Genomic DNA, 20043 nt, shown 5'->3' on the forward strand with positions numbered 1-20043 from the left:
TCTGTGACTTTGGACAAATAATTTCTCCTCTCAAAGTCTAGGTCTCTTTTTCTGTAAAATAAGGGAGCCAAACTAGTGATCTCTAGGGCCACATCAACTTCCATATCTTAGATATGGTCTTGGAAGTTTGATTCTACTACAAATATGATTTTTGGTGATATATCTTTCTCTCCTTGGAGCCTCCTGGATGAGACTCAGAGCAAGGAGTAAGAAATGGGGGCTGGGAAGAAGTTTAGTCCTCAAATAACTTGATTTGCTCCAAGGCTTTGAGGCCCCTATTTAATCAGCAGCAAACCTAAACACTCAGCTACTCAATTACAGCCCTCTGAGACTGCTCAAGTTTTTAAACAGACAGACTTGGCAGCTCTGACATATTTACTTGGACAGTGCAATATCATTTTGGACTTGACTCATTTCTCTAAAAGTAGTTTTTGTTTTTAGTGTGTGTTTCTCTCTCTGTGTGTGTGTGTGTGTGTGTGTGTGTGTGTGTGTGTGTGTGTGTGTGTGTGTGTTGAGATGGAATGAGTTTTATTGGTATGATGGGGCGATGTCGCCAGATTAAGGAGGAATCAACAATGTTATCAAAGGACTGTATGATTCTTAGGAACTAGAAACAGGTGACTAGGCTCTATCCTATCATAAGCATTCTCCAAGAGTCTTACTGCTTTGGGGGAGTGCGATGGCCCCTACCCAATCCTAATATCATTCTCTTTCTAATATTGTCTGAAGAATCAGTACTCCTGACCTCCCCAGAAAGCTCAGAATAAATGATTTAAAGGCACCAAGACACCATTCCTATTCTGTGGAGATCCATTTACCTGTCCTCTTATGAAATATATGAATTACCCACTGCAGTTAGAAGACCCCAAAGATATGGCTGGCAATTCGTTGTTTAATTAAAAGTAGTGGGGTCTAGTAGAGTGATCTCTGGAGTAGGTAGGTATCAGGAGCCCAGAGCTGTGTCACTAGCTATGCAACTTAAATATAATAATAATTGATGTAAGCAACAATATAGAGAATTAGACATTCTTTCTATTCCCAACGACCTCTATTCCCCACTCTACTACCTGAAGGAAAGAGCACAGCTTCCATCATCAGGGCCAATTCTGTCACTCAAAATTCACTGGAGACTGAAAATGACAAACCATGAATTGCTCAGCAATAAAAGGAGGTTGAATCACTTTAAGATCCAGATAATCAGAAAGCAATAGAGAAAAAAAAATCTGAAATTACCAATGATCTCAGGAAGAAGAAAGCTCAAAGACTTGAAACATAAGTCGAAAACAATAAAAAGAAAAAAATGGCCTTCAGATCTAGTAACTAAATTCACACATCTATGAATAGATACCATAAAACAAAGGAAAATGAAATAGGGGATCCTATGGAATGAGGAGGCTATGGAAATATAATACATAAAAATGTAACATTAAAAGAAAATATAATCACCATACAAAACATACTGTTTTGAGGACAGGATGTTTAGAGAGAGCCAAAGTATTATAGAGCTCTCAGAAGAACATAAAACCCCCCTGTTTTACCTCCCCAAAACCAAATAAAAACTAAACCGTTATCACTACAGAACAGAAAAGTAGTAGAAAAGGACTTCCTAAAACTTCTAAATAAAGAAATGAAATATTAACTGAAAGAATTCGAAGATTGCCTCAAGGGGAAAAAACATATACAATAAGGCACATAATGGTTAACTTTAACAATTCCATCAGAACAACAAGTTCTGCACACATGGAGAAAGATCTTCAAATACAAAAGAAAGGAAATTTGAAAAATGAAAGTCTGTTCTTCACCCACCTGAAAATGTAGGTGGGAATAAAATAATATGCTCCAATGAGCAATGGAACTAAGGATGCAGTCTAAGGTGACTTATTATGAGAGGAAAAAGAGCAAAAGGAAGAAGGCCTTGCTTTAGTGGTGGAAAGGAGTTCTATTCATAAATGTTGTTATGGATGAAGATATATGGTTTGTGAAAGGAGATTGTATTTTGTGTGTCTTGGGAGTTTTTGGCATTTGAAGTCTACCAAGCTAGAGATAGAGTTACAAAAAAGATACAATCGATAATTTTGATTACTTAAAACCGAAAAAGTTCTGCACAGACAAAACTAATGTTCGTAAGATAATAAGAGAATTGGTCAACAGGGAAAAATAATATTTGTATCCAATTTTTCTAATGAGGGTTTAAGATATATATGTACATATAATGTATGTGAAAATACATATATGTGTTTACACACATATATGTATATTGTATATATAGATATTTCCCCAATAGATAAGTAATCAAAAGATATCAACTTCTCAAAAGTATTTATAACTTCATAAAAAAGCTCCAAATGATAAATATTAAGAAAAATACAAATCAAAACAACCCTGTACCTGAAAACTGTCAAAAATGACCAAAAATGGCAATAGTCAATGTTTATAGGATTGTGGCATGATTGGCTCACTAAAGTATGATTAATGAAGTTATGATATGATATAAGCATTTAAAATTATTTGGAATTCTGCAAATAAAGTAAATAAAATGTCCATACTCTCAGAAACAGAGACTCATTTACCAGGCTTATACCTTAAAGAAGCCATCAATAAAAAAAAAATTCTCCATGTACTGCAAAATATAGTAGCACTTTTTGTGATACCTAAGAATTGATGACAAAGGGAAAGCTATATGCACAAATGCACAGAGTACTGGCCCTGCAGTCAGGAGGATCTGAGTTCAAATAAAACCTCAGGTATTTAACACCTACCAGATAGTGTGATCCTGGACAAGTTACTTAACTCCAATTGCCTTGGGGAAAATGATTAGTAACAAAGTATCTGCCCATCAACTGGGGAAGGGCTAAATAAATTGTGATACATGTACATGGATGTAATGGGATATTATTCTGCTGTGAGAAATACATGTGATTTAAGAAGTGTGTGGTGATTGTGTATGGTGACTACAGAGAACCCTATGAACTGATAACAGAGTGAAGTAAGCAGAGCCAAGAAAATAATATATATAGTAACTACAAGAATGTAAATGAAAAGAATAAGTACATACCCCCCCCATCCAAAGTAAATGTAAAATATATATATATATATATATATATATATATATATATATATATATATATATATATATATATATATATATATATATATATATATATAAAGACCTTACAGGACTCAAATGAAGAAATATTGAAGTAGTCTCCCCAACTATCCCTCATCATAGGTCCGCAGGTGTTCCACATTGTAGATGTTTTCAGATATTATTGTATTGATAATCAGTTGTACTGATTTTTTTTCTTTTAAAAATATTCTTTGTTATATTTGATGGTTCTGTGAGATGGGAAGGGAGAAGGATACTTGGTATTAATAAAATAATGTTAGAAATAGAATGTATCAACAAAATTTATTTTAAAATAACAATTTCTATTTAAATAGCACTTTAAAGTTGCAAAGCACTTTTCAATACATTCACATATGAATCTCACAAAAACCCTCTCGGGGCAAGGCACTGCAGATGTTGTTTAGTTATTTTCCAGGAGTGTCTGACATGATTCCATTTGGGATTTTCTTGGCAAAGATATTAGAATAGCTTGTTGTTTTCTTCTCCAGTTCATTTTACAGACAAGAAAACTGAGGCAAATAGGGTTAAGTGACCTGCACAGAGTCACACAGCTAGGAAATATCTGAGGCTGGATTTGACCTCATGAAGATAAGTCTTATGAATCCCAGGTCTAGCAGTCTATCCTACCTATCCTTACCTGCCTACTACTAATATTACTTTCCTCATTTTTTACAAAAGGAAACTGATACCCAAAAAAGATTGTGATTTTTTAGGGTTATACAGCAAGCAAATACCAGAGGCAGAATTTGAATTGCGGTTCAGCATAGCATCCTATCTTCTTTTCCCTCTCTAGTACTTAGTTTCCTCCTCCATAAAATGAGGGATTTTTATTGGATGGTTCCTCCTGTTTGTTCCATCTTTAACAATCTAAGAATCTAAAGGACAAAGTGCCAACCGTTGCGAATCCACGGCAAAGCTTCCTAAGTAATGTGGGGGCTCTATAGAGGTCTTCCAATGAAATGGTGATCCAGTCCAGTCCTATTTCGCTTATGAAGGCTGACAGACCCCCAACTAGAGGCACAGCTCTGATTTATGATATTTGTTAAGGTTATCTCTTGGTATTTTTTTTAGCACTTCATTTATTTCCTATTTTACAAAGCTCTTGGATGGATTTTTCTCTTTTGTCTTTTGGTTAAAGAGAGAGGCAAATAGAGAGTCAAAGAGAGAGGAAAATAGAAAGAGAGGCAAAAGAGACACACACACACAGAGAAAGAGAGAGAGAGAGAGAGAGAGAGAGAGAGAGAGAGAGAGAGAGAGAGAGAGAGAGAGACAGAGACAGAGAGAGACAGAGAGAGAGACAGAGAGAGAGACAGAGAGAGACAGAGGCAGAGAATGAGAACTCTCTCTTAGAAATATTTCAGCCTCAAATTTGTATATATAGGATTGATACATAGATATCTATAACAAAATTTCTATATCTCAATCCTATAGTGCTAAGATTTGCAGAAAGCACCAAGATAAGACTCAATATTGACGAGTACAGCTGCCTATCCAAAAGCAAGACTTTCTTTTAGAGTCTATATTGACTACTTAGGTTATCCTTTGATATCCAACATTCTTTATAACTGATCATATTAAACAAGTATTTATTGGTACCTACTATGTGCAAGGCATTGTTCCAGCCACTAGAGAATCAAAGACAAACATGAAACTGGGAAAGGTTAGTGACAGAAGGAAGTAGTTTGAAAAACCATGGACACAGTAATTTATAAATATATACAAATAATTGACAGTATAGGCGGTTACATTTGAAATAAGTTTTGAGGGAATCCTAGGAATCTTAGAGATGGAATGAAAAAGGAGACATTTCAGTTATTAGTGGGCAGCTTTTGCAAGGGCACAGAGATGAAAGACGCAAATGGTATATGGGGAACAACAAATAGAAAAATGAAATTTTTTTCATAGAGAACAACAGATTGGTCCATTTGGCTGTAATGTTTCGTATGCAAAGGGAAATACTGTATACTAAATCTAGCTAGTCTGAAAGCCAGACTGAATAAAGTTGATTGCGAAACAAAGGGGTCTATGTTTTATCCTAGAGGCAAGTGGAAGCCACTCAAACTTCCTCAACTTGGGAGTAACATGGTAATACTTGAGCTTTAGAAATATCAATTTAGCACAGTGTGGATAAACATTTCTGCTGCCTTCCTGTTGACAAGTAAATTATAAGAAATAAAAGTGGAGGACAAGCGTGGAACAATGAAGACCTGGTTTCAAGTTTCAATTCTGTCACTTGTTAGCTATATAACTTTGGGTGAGTCACTTAATTTCTCAGATGCAGTTTCCTTATTGATAAAACAGGAATGATGAATGGACTACCTATTTCACAGGGTCATTGTGAGGACACATAACTGGAAGTTGTTATCTGAAGGTACGCTATTATTATTAATGTCTTCTTTGGATTCCTCAGGGAAGATTTCCTAAGGTAACAGAGTAGTAGCATATTTCCAAGACACACATTACTACAAATAACAAGAACTGAAAGAAAACAAAACACCTTTCTAGTCTTGGGTTCATAAAATACACTCTAAATCCAAGGAAAATACTGAACAGAATGCATCCCCTTGGGTAAAGAATTGCTCTGTCATTCTTCTACTCAGAGCTTTTTGTACAAGATTTCACTAATTAAAAGGAAAAATAATCTGCTAATTGAGACTGTTAGTTTGTTTTTCTGAGAGTCTCAGCCAGCTAATATTGAAAAAAGGATGCTAGCTCTATCTACATAAATGGCAAAAACACTGGATTTGAATTCAATCTAGAGTGGAATTCTGGCTCTTCTAATCACTACCTATATAGTGCTTATTTCAATTCTCTGGGCCTCAATTTCCCCCTTTTTAAAAGTGAATTGGTTGATAAAATGATCTCTGAGTTTTCTTTTAGTTCTAAATTATCTACCTCTATCTATCATGCTATATAATCTCATCTCATTTTCACCAAACTCTTGAAGAAGGCTATTTTTACTAGTGCCTTCACTTCCTGTTCTCTTCATCTCCTCTTAATCTGCAGTTTGGCTTCTGATCTCTTCTTTCAATGGAAATAGTTTTCTTCCAAAGTTACCAAATAGATTTTAATGAACTAATTTAATAGTCTCTTTTTAGTTCACAATCTTTTTTAGTTACTTTGCAACATTTGACACTATAAATGACTTTCCCCCTGGGTATTCTCTCTTTAGGTTTTCATGACACTGCTCTCTCTTGGTTCTCCTCTGATTATTCCTCCTCAATATCCTTTGCTTATTCTTTATCCATTTCATGCCCACTAACCATGGGTTAGTAACCAACTCAACAGATGGCCTCTCTTCTCTTTCCCTTCTTTACTATTTCATCTGGTGATCTCAAGGGTTTAATTATCATCTCTTTGCAAATGATTGCCTAATTGACATATTCTGCCCAAAATTCTCTCCTTAGCTATTCTGTATCAGTGCCTGCCTTTTGTATACCTCATATTGGATATTCCCAAAGTTTCTCAAATCAACATATCTAAAACAAAACTTATTTTCTTTTCTTCAAGCTCCTACCTATCCCTTTTATTTACTAGATTAACAAAGGCCATTCTTTGTCTCATTTCTTTCTTCTCTAGCTTTTATCACTGTTTGGGCATTGCTTGAATCAAACGGAGACCTGTTAAAGACATTAGCTAAGAAAAGGCCAAGGTCTCCCACTGAATCTAGGGCCATAACAAGTCATCCTGATTTATATTTTGCCACTGGACCCCAATGACATTGGAGAAGAAGTGAGGCTGGTGACTTTGGCAGCCCTGCCTCGCTTAAATTCAATTCATTGCATGCCATGATATCACCTAACTGGTCATGGTCATCTTCAAGAACTCAGGAAAAACAGCAACGTCCTGATTACCATTAAGCCCACCACTCAATCACTCAGACTTGTGATCTCAATGTCATATTCAACTTCTCACTTTCATTTGTCCCATTGCCAAATCTTGTTATTCCTGTTGTCACATTTTATGTACATCTTATAGTCATACTTCTCTCTACTTACACAGTCACAATCCAAGTTCAGACTCTTATATTCACTTTTCTGATTATTTATTAGCCTTCTAAATGGACTATCTGCCTTATTTCTCCCTTTCTCCTAATTCTTCTTTCACTCAGCTACCAAGTGATTTCCCCAAAGTTCAGATGCTTTCTTCATCAACCCAATAAACTCCATTGTTCTCCTCTCTCCTCCATGAACAAATATGTCTTTGTCTTGATATTTAATGTTCTACCTATCTTCCTAGTCTTCTTATGCTTCCCCCTCCATACTCTATCTCATACTTTCTCCCCTCCATTCTCTATGATTTTGATATCATAACTTCCTAGTTTTCTGATACTTCCCCCATATTCTATCTTCTACTCTTTCTCTTTCCTTCCCTATGATCTTGATATCATAACTTCCATGCTGATCTTCATGTACACACTGTCTCTAGCTTCTACTGCATTGGAATGTACTCCTTGTTTTCTTTCACAGAGTCCATTTCTTTAAGATGAAGTTCAAACATCATTTTCTGCATTATTCTTTCCTCTTTAAGTATCTTGTGTTTAACAGTTTTCTATACATTTCTATTTATTTACTTTATATTTATTATGTATGTATTTTAAAATGTACTTGTATCCTCTATTAGAAGCTCTTTGTGTATAGAAATAATTTCATTCCTTTTTATACTTGTATCACTAATAGTCAGCACAGTGACTGATACATAGTAGGTATGTTTTGCTGATTGATTTGCATAATTTTAACATGCTCCTTAGAATAGTTATAACAATTCACAATGTTACCTTTTTCAATTATTTTGTCACCTTCTTTGTTTCCATTCACTTTATTCTGCCTATTCTGTTTTCTCACTATGTATGTATTTCATAAGAGGTAGAGCTTTTGGCAAAATGCCTGGGACCCCTGTTCCATTTCTGTGAAATCTTTACCACCCTCTTCACTCTTAAATTCATATTCCCTTTTGTTTGTTTATACATTAGGAGTTTGTGGAGTTTTTTTCACTGTTCCTTGTTCTGAGAAAAATTGATTGATAAAGAAAGCCATTTCATATGGTAGAAATTCCTCTGTAGCCTCCATCATGACAGTCAATGATCCTAATTTCCTCTATTTACTCTGATTTATCACTGCTACTGAATCCCAGTCATCTTTTGCTCTGGTTCTATGTCTGCACATCTTCTCACTTCCAATGTATATGTGGCCCCTTAGAAGTCAAGGTTTCTTAACCTGGAATCTGTATATATTTTAAAAAAAGTTTTAGCATTTGAATTTAAATATAAGTGTTTCTTCTGAAATCATGTGTTCTTTATTTTATTTACTAAAATATTCTTCTGAAAAGGGATTCATAGGCTTCAACAGATTGTCAAAGCAGTCCATAAGACAAAAAAGTTCTGAAAGTCTGGTATTGGGCTTCACATATCCCTCCTTTTAGGATGGGATTACTTATAAGAAGCAATGTAAAGTTACTGAAGATTTTGAAGGAGATGAGCTATATGGTGTCTTGGGAAGATTCTCTTCTTGACAGTTATATCAATGCTAGAGCACCAGAAAGGAGAGATAATGATGACAGCTAAAACAGTTAGGAGGCTAGCCAATAAGCAGTTCAAGTAAGAAACAGTGATAACCTGAAAGAGAGTAGTAGTTAGTGGATAGAGAGATGAGGGCAGATATAATACCCCTCACATGAGTCTATAAGACCCAAGGGAAGTAAGGATACAACTTTGCAAATTCCAAAGTAGCATATAAAAACTTTCTATTAATATCTCTAGGCATCAGTTTTTCTATCTGTAAAATTAAGTAGTTAACCTAGATTAAATTTAAGGCATTTGCAGATTTAAAAGTGTTTATAATATACTGATAATCTATAGTGATTCTAAATGTGGATTGGTTCTTAAAGTGCATTCTTTATTGCTTCATGTCTATTTCTCATAGTCGAGCTCTTCAACTAGACAAGTTTTGTAGTTATTTATCTCACTAGAACATCTAATATAGGTTGGATACATAGTGGTTACTTAATAAATATTGTTGCTTTAGTGTTAGAGTCTCCAGGAACTCCCTGCTGCCTTTATCTCCAGATCCTTGATGTTTGGAGACCAAATATTCATTGAATATTGATAAACTGCTGTCACCCTGATTTAGTCTTCTGGCATCATAAGATCTTAGATGGCAGGAACCCTTCATCATTTGACATGTCTCCCATCCTATGCCTGTCATCTTTTGTTCTCTAATTGCCATGATCCAAAGTTATTTTTAATGAAATGAAAAACCTCTCCTAATACTTTCTCCTGAAATTTTATTAGTAGCTAATCGATCACCATTGCTGTCTAGTGCCTATTTTCCTGTGTTATTCTTCAACTGTATCCTTTTATATCCCGTTCTCCTGTTAATGTGCAGGGATGGTTGTGTTTTAAATTTTTTTTTTTTATTTGGGACAGAATGCTGCTTTGAATAAACAAACATCACAGGTTGCTGGCAGATATGTATAATACCTGTGTGAAAGAGGAGAAGGTATGACGTCAACAAACCTACCTATTTTATCCATTCTTTTGTTCTTGCCACTAGGTTTTGTTGTAGGCTAATTTAGGGAGTATCATGGGATCAAATAGATCCTTGTTGCTTTAACCTCCCAGATTCTCTAGAGTTTTGTTAAGGGGAGTTACTGGAACAAAATTTTGGAAAAACAGAATGGCAAACAATTATTTATCAGGACAGAAAAGGAATCTTAATCCTCAAGTCAACAATAGTTGTCTTTAGTCACTGCTTTCAAGTAGGGACCAGGAAAACTGTAGTCAAGAGTTAATTTAATTTTAGTTTAGTGCATTCAGCCACCTCTTATTAACTTCCTAGCTTGTTTTTTCTGTTATACTTCAGTTGTGTGTGTTTTGACTTCTTGTGACAATTATTTCTCTACTTTCACAGATAAGGAAACTGAGGTTAAGTGTTTGAAGCCTACTTTGAGACTATGGGGCCACCTAACTGCCCTACTGGCTTGGTATGCTGGCTGATACTACTGAAGTTTTCTCTAAAAGGGTTTTAATTCTTCTTGACAGAAAGAGGCTTTTTAGCTACTGTAGTCTGCAGATGCTAGCAAATTCAGAAGATGCCCCTGAAGAGGTTGAAAACCATCAAATAATAGCCAAGATTATCTCAGAGTTTACTCATGTTTTTATCGTTGAAAATGCATTGGCCTGAGAAGCTGGGTAGTTCACAAGCAACTGATGATATTACCAAATAACCAAAAGAATCACTAGTTCATATCAAATTTAATCAAACCATTATGGCAAATTAAATGAGAAGGGAAAAATTTTTTTTCTAAGTACTTATGGGATGTGCTCTTCCATAGCTTATCCCTGTACTAGTATGAGAAGATACACAGGGGAAGTGTTTATATGTATGGCCAGAGCAAATACCTTGAGGATATATGTGTAGGGGAATGTGAGGTCATGGTTAATGAATGACTAGGAAACACATGTCTAATTCTTGAGAACCAATGGATTTCTCCTTTTAGCAGCTTTATCCTAGTCTTTATTGGTTATTAACCATTCTCAGTTGCATATCATTCTTTACTAGACTCAATTTCTCTGACTTTAGGTATTGTCTACACTGATCAGAATGTTGTCTACTCTGAGCATCTAGTCAATGGGCTAATCCCTGCTAACACTTGATGGCTGTCAGACTCTTCAAGATTATTTGTTCTTTTCTGCTATCATTTGCTAGACTGTAGAGGCTATTCCTTTGGTCTTTGTGTCACTAAGAGTTATTAGTTGCCATCTTAGGCAAGAGAGCCAACAAAAGCCAGAAGAATGATTTAGTCTAAGATGAAGTCTATTCTTATGATAATTCATAAACTACTATCAACTTGAAGCTCTTGGTCCAAGACAACTATGTGACTTTGGTTAGAGAATTTCTTTTCATTCACATTTAAGTTTTTGATGACCTTTCTGTGTTCTCTTCAACCAAATGCCATAGTTGCTACATGAGATCTAGATTCAATACTTCTATTAGAAAATCACTTTCTTATGAAAGTTCCTCCCTCATTATCTGAGAAATTCAGGTATCTTCTCCTTACAAGACTTTCTCCTCATACTTTTCAAGAAAAATATTTCTAAAGCACATTATGTTACTATTTTCCCCTATCACCTCTGATACAAAATACAAATCCCTCTGGTTATTATTTATAGTCCTCTGCAGTTTGTCTCTAGCCTGACTAACTAGGTTTGATGCACTTTACTCCTCTTCACATACTATACATTTTCCTAGCAAACTGGCCTTCTTTCTTTCTATATATATAGTGCCAACACTGATAGCATTAATTAATGTTAACTAATTTATTAATTGATCAGTCTACATAAAATCTAAATCATCAGTGTAGTATTTATTATGGGGCCCATGAACTTTTAAAAACTATATTTTTGTCAACTGAATTTCAAATATAATTATTTCCTCTTTAACTTAAAACATCAAAAAAACATCATTCTTAGAAAGAGTCCATAAGCTTTAGCAGGCTGTCAAAGAGGTTCATGACTTAAAAACTAAGAACTCCAATTGTACTATACAGCATGTGGTACTTGAAGTCAAATTCTGACACTACTAGCTATGATTCTGAGCAAGTCAGTCATTTTCTCTAAGCCTCAGTTTCCCCATCTTTAAAACAAAGGTTTTAGATTGGATATTCTCTAAAGTCTCTTACCTGTACACTAACAATCCTATGATCTGATTCAATCTATTTGTGCCCTGCTAAGAGATGCTTTTTGGTTATGCTCATCATTGCAGCAGCATCTAGAAACACTTGAAGATGTATAAGCTTTTGAAACTTGCATTGCTTTCCCTGCTAAGGGGCCCATTAGTGTGGAGTGTTGATTGCTTTCTCTGCCTCTCTTATGCGTCTGCTTCACTGTTCACTGGGAGCATGGATATTCAGTCCAGCATGACTTCATTAGCAGGGGACACTTCCCACATGTGGGATGGGAGGAGGAGTGCCTTCCTCTGGTCATTGGGATGTTGACAGAGCAGAGCCTGGACTGCATGGGAACAGTGTGTGGACAAATGTTTGGCACTGGAAATGTATTTGGGTTCCAGCAGCCGAGTTGCTGAAGTCCAGTGAGGCAGTGCAGCCAAAACCAGAGTCCTAACCTCTTGCTTGACAAAATCTATATTGAACAACCATTAGTTTGGCCTCTGTTTGATGGACTGGCCTGCATGAGACTGCCTTCACATAGCACCTTCTAAGAGTTCTATCTGGAAAAAAAGAAAGTGTGTTTGTTTGTTGTTACTATTTGGTGATTTGTCTTTCACTAGGATTCATTAAACTCAAAACCCAATAATATGAGAGTCATTGATTTATACGTGGAAAGGGAGTAAAAGGGTCATCTAATCCAGCTGAGGAGCCTGGATTGAGACCCAAATCCATTCCTCTTCCACATCATGTAGTCAATAATCTTTATACCACTGAAAAGTTTTATTATATCTAAAAGTTTTATTTCTCACATTGTTCATTTCTTCATTAATTAAAAATGATGGAGCAGGTTCATGGAAACTTAATAGAATGTGGACATCTATAGTGGGAGGTGTGTGTATGAATTTAAATTCTATCTCTGATGATTTATCAGTTAAAGAACAATACTTACTATGTGCCAGGTGTTATACTAGATGCTAGGAATATAAATATTAGAAAAAAATGCCATCACCCCTATATTCAAATGGTGAATAAAAAAGTAAATATGCAAGTATATACACAATAAATATAGAGAGAATAAACACAAATAAAGATAAAATTGCTATGTACAAAGTAGTTTAAGAGGGAAGACACTAGCAGTTATGGGACGAGATAAGAATAGGCTTCATATATAAGTTGGTGCTTAAATTTCAACTTGAGGGAAGAGAATAATTCTTTCTAGAGGGTAGGGTGGGGGTGGCTGGCACTGCTGGAGCTGTAGGGGTCTGGCAGCATATTCAGTGCTGAGCTGTGGTCCCAGTGGTGGTAACTGGTGTGTGCTGAGGGGGGGTGTTACTGTGTTTCTTGGGGCTATAATAAAGCATGTGGTGGTCTGGCAACTGGAGGATGCCTGCCTTCCCTGAATTGTGCCAAGGCACGTGGTAGTCTGGTCCCTGGAGGACCCTGCCGAAGATGTGGTAGCTGCAGAAGCTAGAGGATGCTTGCCTGTCAAGGGCTGTGCCTTAACCCTTGTTGCTCTGGCTTTTGGGTGGGGTAAATGGGAAGACATTCCAGGGATGGAGGATGGCCACTGCAAAAGCATAGAATAGTGTCTTTGTGAGGAAGAGCGAGAAGGTCAGTTTGTTAGAATTCAGAATGCAAGAAGGGAGAAATTTTCAATGGAACTAGAAAATTAAGTTGGAGGCAAGTTGTGAAGGGCTTTAACAATTTAATAGTGTATGTATATATATATATATATATTTTTTTTTTTTCATATCTCTGATTTCAATTTCCTTATCTGTAATATGAAAATGATAATGTCAACCAATATATGTTATGGTTCTTTTGAATTCTAGACTAGAGGTCTCTATTTAGTGTGAAACACTTCCTCTTGTATTTTATAAATACAGCCAAATATCAGTTATTCAAATTCCAAATCTCCAGGCTATAGATTACCCAGATTCTTCTAGTTTTTCTTCCCTTCGTGTTGCCTTTTCCCATTTTTCCAGAGCCTGGACAAAGCATTTATGTTCCCTAGACAAGATTTAAAAATTCTCTTCTTTAGACTTTAATCCTTCATTTTAATTTATGAAATTTGATTTCTCAGAAAATAAATGCCTAGTGCCATAGGTTTTTGTAAATATCAATGAGATCATATGTGTAGAATATTCACAAACCTTAAAGTACTACATAAATGCCAGTTATTATTATCATGATAAACCAATATCCATGCAGATCCTTCATTAGAGAATTATATATATGTAAGAATTTTATATATGTGTCCTGTCAGAATTATGTTGAATTTTTGTATTAACACTTCACTGAAACATACAATTTATTGTGGGTATGAACAAATTCAATTAATAAATATGTATGTTTATGAATATAAGTAATGAATATGCTTATTTTGGAGGACTTTTGGAAGGGAACTATTTTTGAGCAGATGAGATAAACTTGAATCAGCATTTCTCTACTATGTTCCTTCCTTCAGTAGCTCTTTTTAACCTCTCTCACCCATTGGGTGGAGTGAGAAGAGATGTCTAACTTTTCAAGTAATCATGTGAAGCACTCAGCAGGCAATCAGGAAGCCTGGGGCTGTAGGCTGAGCCAATGAGTTCCATCTGGAGATCCCAGCCTGGTTAATCATAAAACATTTGGGAGTAGAGGTGCTCAGAGAATAGAAAACACAATTCATCTGTAGGGGATCCAGATCCAGTGGTGCACAGTGATGTCATTGCCTAATCAGTAATGCATAATTGCTACATAGTATCTTGCCTGGTCCTAGAACCCTTAGCTCTGAGGACCTTGAGAGACCAGTTTATTTTATACCTCTCATGATGTTTTTGCATCAATTAATCAGATTAAAAGCTCCTGGGTGGCAGCCTAGGTCAAGTATTCAATGTTCCAAACTATCTTCATTTTCATTTAGTTTTCTCATTACATAGGTGATGCAATCATAATATGTATTACATACATCAAATGTGGGCTTTGTGAATTTAGTTTTCCTTAGGGGTGATAGAAAAGTGAATTACTATTGTAAAAATATTTACATAAGAAGATGAAGGGAAATATCTGACATGATAATAGAAGACCTATTATCTCCCTTCAGCCTTTTCAATTCTATATATCCTTTCAGGTTTAGATTACTTTCTACTGTCCTGAAGGACCTGTCCATGATTATTCTAATCTTCATCGATATCTCTTTTCTTTGAAATTAAAGAGCCCTTAACTTAACTTCATAATTTAATACTTGTGTAAGCTCCTTGAAAAAAAGGATTGTCTTATTTTTGCCTATCCATCTCCAATTCATAGCACAATGACTACTGACAGCAGTTGCTTAATAAATGCTATCGGACTGTTTGATTAGGCCTTATATTATTTATTGTCATTTAATCTATGTTTATTTGTTCCTTTGACTAGATTTGTTAAATAGAACAGGAAACAGACATCTTTTCTTATGATTTCACTTCCTACTGTCCATACCTGGGATGTACTTAACCAATATCAACTTTCTCCAAATTGGTCTAGTTGAAGTTCTTTTCTTCCTTCAAGGACCAATATAGAATGAACTTCCTCAATGAAGACTTCCCTGACTTCTAGCAACACACTATTACCTCCTACCCATGGAGAGGTACTTTCTCTTTCCTCCAATTTCTTATTTCATCCTTTGTAATCATCTCTTCCTAGTATAGGTTTGATGTTCTTATCATTCTACCTGTATTGTAAGCTTGACAGGTTTTCTTTTTTCTTTGTATCTCTTTGACTGACAGTGCGTTCTTACAACAGTAGGTGCTCCATTAAGTTTAATTAAATTGAGGGGCAGTTAGAAAATGCAGTGGATAGAGCACAAGCCCTAAAGTCAGTAGAATCTCAGTTCAAATCCAGCCTCAGACACTTAACACTTACTGGCTGTGTGACTTTGGGCAAGTGGCTTAGTCCCAATTGCCTTGCTAAAAAAAGTGAATTAAATTCCTATTTTTCTATAGTAGAAGAAAACATCCAGTATTTATTCCTAGAATGATTAATGATACAAGAGCTTTAAAAATAAACAAACAAAAAACTCCCTGGTGCAATTTTTTTTTAAGTCAAGGATTTTAAAAGCATTTTAGAGATAGAAATGAAAAAAAATGCTAACAATCCTTAATGAAAATAACAATAAAAATTCCAAATTGAAGATATGAACAATGACCCTGTGAGATGGGACACTAAATTTCTTGGCTGGTTTACTCTGGCAGTTCTGCTGTACCCCTGATGAGCTTGTCATTTAAAAGACACTGTACTACATTGATTGGGACTGAAAAATTCCTCAATCTGGAATTCTTCCCTTCTTGAAGGTTGTGTACAATAGCTTAGAAATGACTAGATTGTATACAGGTTAAAGCAGGGAGAAGGAGGTTGGCTTCAAGATGACATTTTGACAGTGAGTTGAAATGTAGCTCAGTCATGTCAGAGAAATCTCTGCAGCAGAGGCCTTCCCTAATCCAGAGTTTGACATGTGTGTCCAGAAATATTTGAAGCACTCCTAGGAGCAAAGACAGATTGAGCCAATTTTTTTTTCTTCTTTCCCTGGAAATATAAAAGCACCAAGTCAGGTTGGAACTGCTGACCAGAATCACAAACCCCACCCAAAGATATGTTTCAATGAATGGATTTGCTTTCTGGACATTTATCGCCTCTTTGGAGGTATTAGGAAGAAAAAAAAAATGACAGATTTAGAGTTGGAAAGACCCTTGGAGATTGCTTCTTCCCACAAGACCCAGAGAGATTAGGACTTGCCCGAAGTAATACAGGTTGTATTTGGCAGAGTTGGGATTTGATCCCAAGTTCTTTGACACTAAATTCTATTCTTTCCACTGCATTCTATGTATGTAATTATAAAAAGAGGGACCCTGGCTTGTTCTATGCCTCTTTTCTGATGGTTGTGATTTTCAAAGTTTATATATTTTTAAGGGCTCATCAATGTTTGTAGACTGATGCTAGAGAATATTCACCAGCTTCAGGCACTCTATACAGGATGCTCAAAGCACATTTTTATATCTATATAAGCTTATGCACGTACCCATTCACAAGTAATCTTATGCTTTCAGCCCCAGATTCTATGTGCCTAGCAACAATTCTATTTTTTTGTGTGTTTTATCCTTCTTCCCAGCTTCCTTGCTAGGCTTTGGGGAATTAGTAGGGCTTACCACCAATTGGATTGCAGAATTTTTTGGCCCAGAGTGAGGCTTGCTATCATCAGGTATGTAAAATCCTGCCCAGTGTAGTCAGAAGTTAAAACCAAACCATCATAAACCTGCAGGACTTATGACCCTGAGAAGCCCAGGGGAGTTTCCTGGACCAGACCTCAATGGAACTTTGCCCAAAACCCCAAATGGGAAATATATATGAACTGAGTCAGTGCAGTGTGAAGGCTGAGGCGGCAGCAGAATGCTTTTATAGACTGATACAATGATAGATTAGCACGCATTTAATCCTAGGTTAGGGGTTTAGAGGAGTCTGCATTCTCCACCCTGCCTCCCTCTCTGTGCATGTTAATGGCCCACAGTGCCTGGTTTAATGGCATTGGGCATTTTTCTTTTGTGACACAATTATTCCATTTTCAAGCCAATTAGAAAGTCATTATGTAAAGAAAGGAAATGCCAATGGGTCAAGTCTATTGGTGAAACATGATACAGGATAGTAGAACACAGGACATAACGAGCATTTTGTTTTGTTCTTTAGAAAAAGTTCTATTTCCTGTGTGAGAATTACTTTGTGATAGATAAAAAGCTTATTAGATTATACATTGTGTGTCTTTTATATCACGTCTCACATGATAATAATTGTTGCTATCATGCAGTAGTGGGCTTTCTCTCACTATGGATTTCTCCATTATTCTTTGGGTGATCTGCAATTTTGATTCTTCTGTGATCAGATTGTTTTGTCATTTGTAATCATGCAGGTGATCAAGAATGGACACCTTAAGTGCTGCTCTGGTATCTGTTAAATCTTAAAAGGATCAAAGAAAGGTCTCTAATGTGTTGGGTTAATCTAGGCAGGGCTTAGGGAGACAGTACAGAAGTACATATATTTGTTATGATTTGTACTAGTGGATTGAGTACCCTTGCCAATGAACTCATGAATCCACTGGGAGCATGTACAGTACATGCCATAACATATTAGTTTTCTTGATTTCAAGGAAATACAATGTGTTAACATCTAGTATGTTCACAGAATAGACAAGATGAGGTGATTATTCATGTTACAAAAAAGTCAACAAAGCATTTATTAAATGCCTATTATGTACTAGGCATTGTTCTAGAAAGCTGTTTTTTGTGTAAGTATATTTTGTTTTTATTAGACTTATAATTTCATTAATGGAGGGAGCTCCTAATGAGGAGCACTCCATCACCAATTCAGATTTGCATCCCTTCTGCAACTTATAGTTTCAAAGGATTGCCCAGGGACACTGAGAAGTAACTTCCCTCAGGGTCATACAGCCAGGAGGTGTCGGATCCTGATCACAGGCCAATTCTATCCATTATGCTTGAGCTTGCATTGTTCAATCTTTTCAGTTGTGTCTTTTGTTGGCAACGATACTGCTTTACCATTTCCTTTTTCCTATTCATTTTACAGATGAGGAAGTTGAGGCAAACAGGGTTAAGTGATTTGGCCAGGATCTTGTAAATATCTAAGGCAGATTATAAATTTATGTTTTCCTGACTTCAGGCCCAGTGCTGTAATCACTGCACTAGATGTACTCATTGCCCTATGCTGTTGGTACAAAGACAAAAATAAGATATTTCCTGCCTTTAAGAAATTTATAATTTCTTGGATAATTCCTTCTTTTCTATAAAATTCCTCTAAAGAGAAAGAGCCATGATTACAAGTTAAAAAACGAAAACATGGGTAAATGTTAGATTTTTTTTCAAATTCATAATAAAAAACTTGCTACACCTGTTTCACATACTGTAAACACAATAACTTTTTATTTATTATTATTAGTTGTAAATAATTATTTACATTTTAAAATTTAATTTAAATTAAATTAATAGATTGACTAAATTTTATAAATAAAATTTAATAATTTTAATTATTATTTAAATATTTAATTATTATAATTATTTAAAATTAAATAATTGTTAAAAATTAAAAATTATTCTAAGTGGGAAGGACACTCAAGAATCATCTAATCTAACCTCCTTACTTTAGAGATGATGAAATTGAAACCCAGAGAGGGAATGCTACCTTTCCAAGATCTTGAATTTAATTAGTTGCAGAGCTTGGAAGGGAAATACTAAAGGATATCATTTTTGTGTGAGAGGCAGAGAAATGGGTGACTCTATCATTGGCAACCTGGTGATCTATACAGAAAGGAGCACCTCAATTGGGATAGTCAGAGAACAGGACATTTTTAACAGAAAATCCAGATGACATTGAAACTATAGGTTTTTACCTCCTCTTGTTATGTTCCATATCCAATTCCACATTTCATCGAAGTTGTAAAAGAGACGGGGAGGAGAGAGATAAAAATTATAGGTCCCTAAAGGGAGTGAGTGTCAGATATCTTCTTTAGGCTTATAATCAGCCTGTAATGGTGAAATGTTCTTTAGATTCTGAAGGTTCCCCTAAATACCCTTCATCAGTTTAACACTTAGTTGTTTGGGGTGGTGTGTGTGTGTGTGTGTGGGGGTGTGTGTATGTGTTTTGCTGGGCCTTGGATTTAATCAGTATAGGGCAATTCCTTGTGAAGAAGTTTTTCTGTGAATGCAGATTGGTACCTTTTCTATTTTCCAGAATTTCCTAGAAGTATTGAGAGGTTTACTAATTGCTCTGGTTCATAATAACAATATGGATCAGAAATAGAATTTGAATTTAAATCTTCCCAACTTCAAGACAAAATCTCTATCTATTATGACACATTGTCTCTTGTGATTGGGTTTATAAACTTAAAAATGTAATTCACTGAGGATTTTTCCATCCTATGTTCATACTTTCTTCACTAACGGTTGTGATATTTCACTTTTTCACTGAAGCAATAGGCTCTCACAGATTATTTCAGCAGATCCCAAACTCAGAGAGGGCTTGCCAAGCTAGAAAGATAGAGGACCTTGGACAAGACCCATGCTAAATTTGAGAGGGCTGAGTTATATGGCCTCCAAGATCCCATTAGTCACATTACCAGGTTAGCCATAGAATGATGCCTTTTTGGATCATGTTAATTTATAAAGACTGTCTTCTAAAATTTTTTATCTGCATCAGTGATATTAGCCATAGATCCTTTAAATATTGAA

Source organism: Sminthopsis crassicaudata, chromosome 1, assembly GCF_048593235.1.
Source record: "Sminthopsis crassicaudata isolate SCR6 chromosome 1, ASM4859323v1, whole genome shotgun sequence".
NCBI lineage: Eukaryota > Metazoa > Chordata > Mammalia > Dasyuromorphia > Dasyuridae > Sminthopsis > Sminthopsis crassicaudata.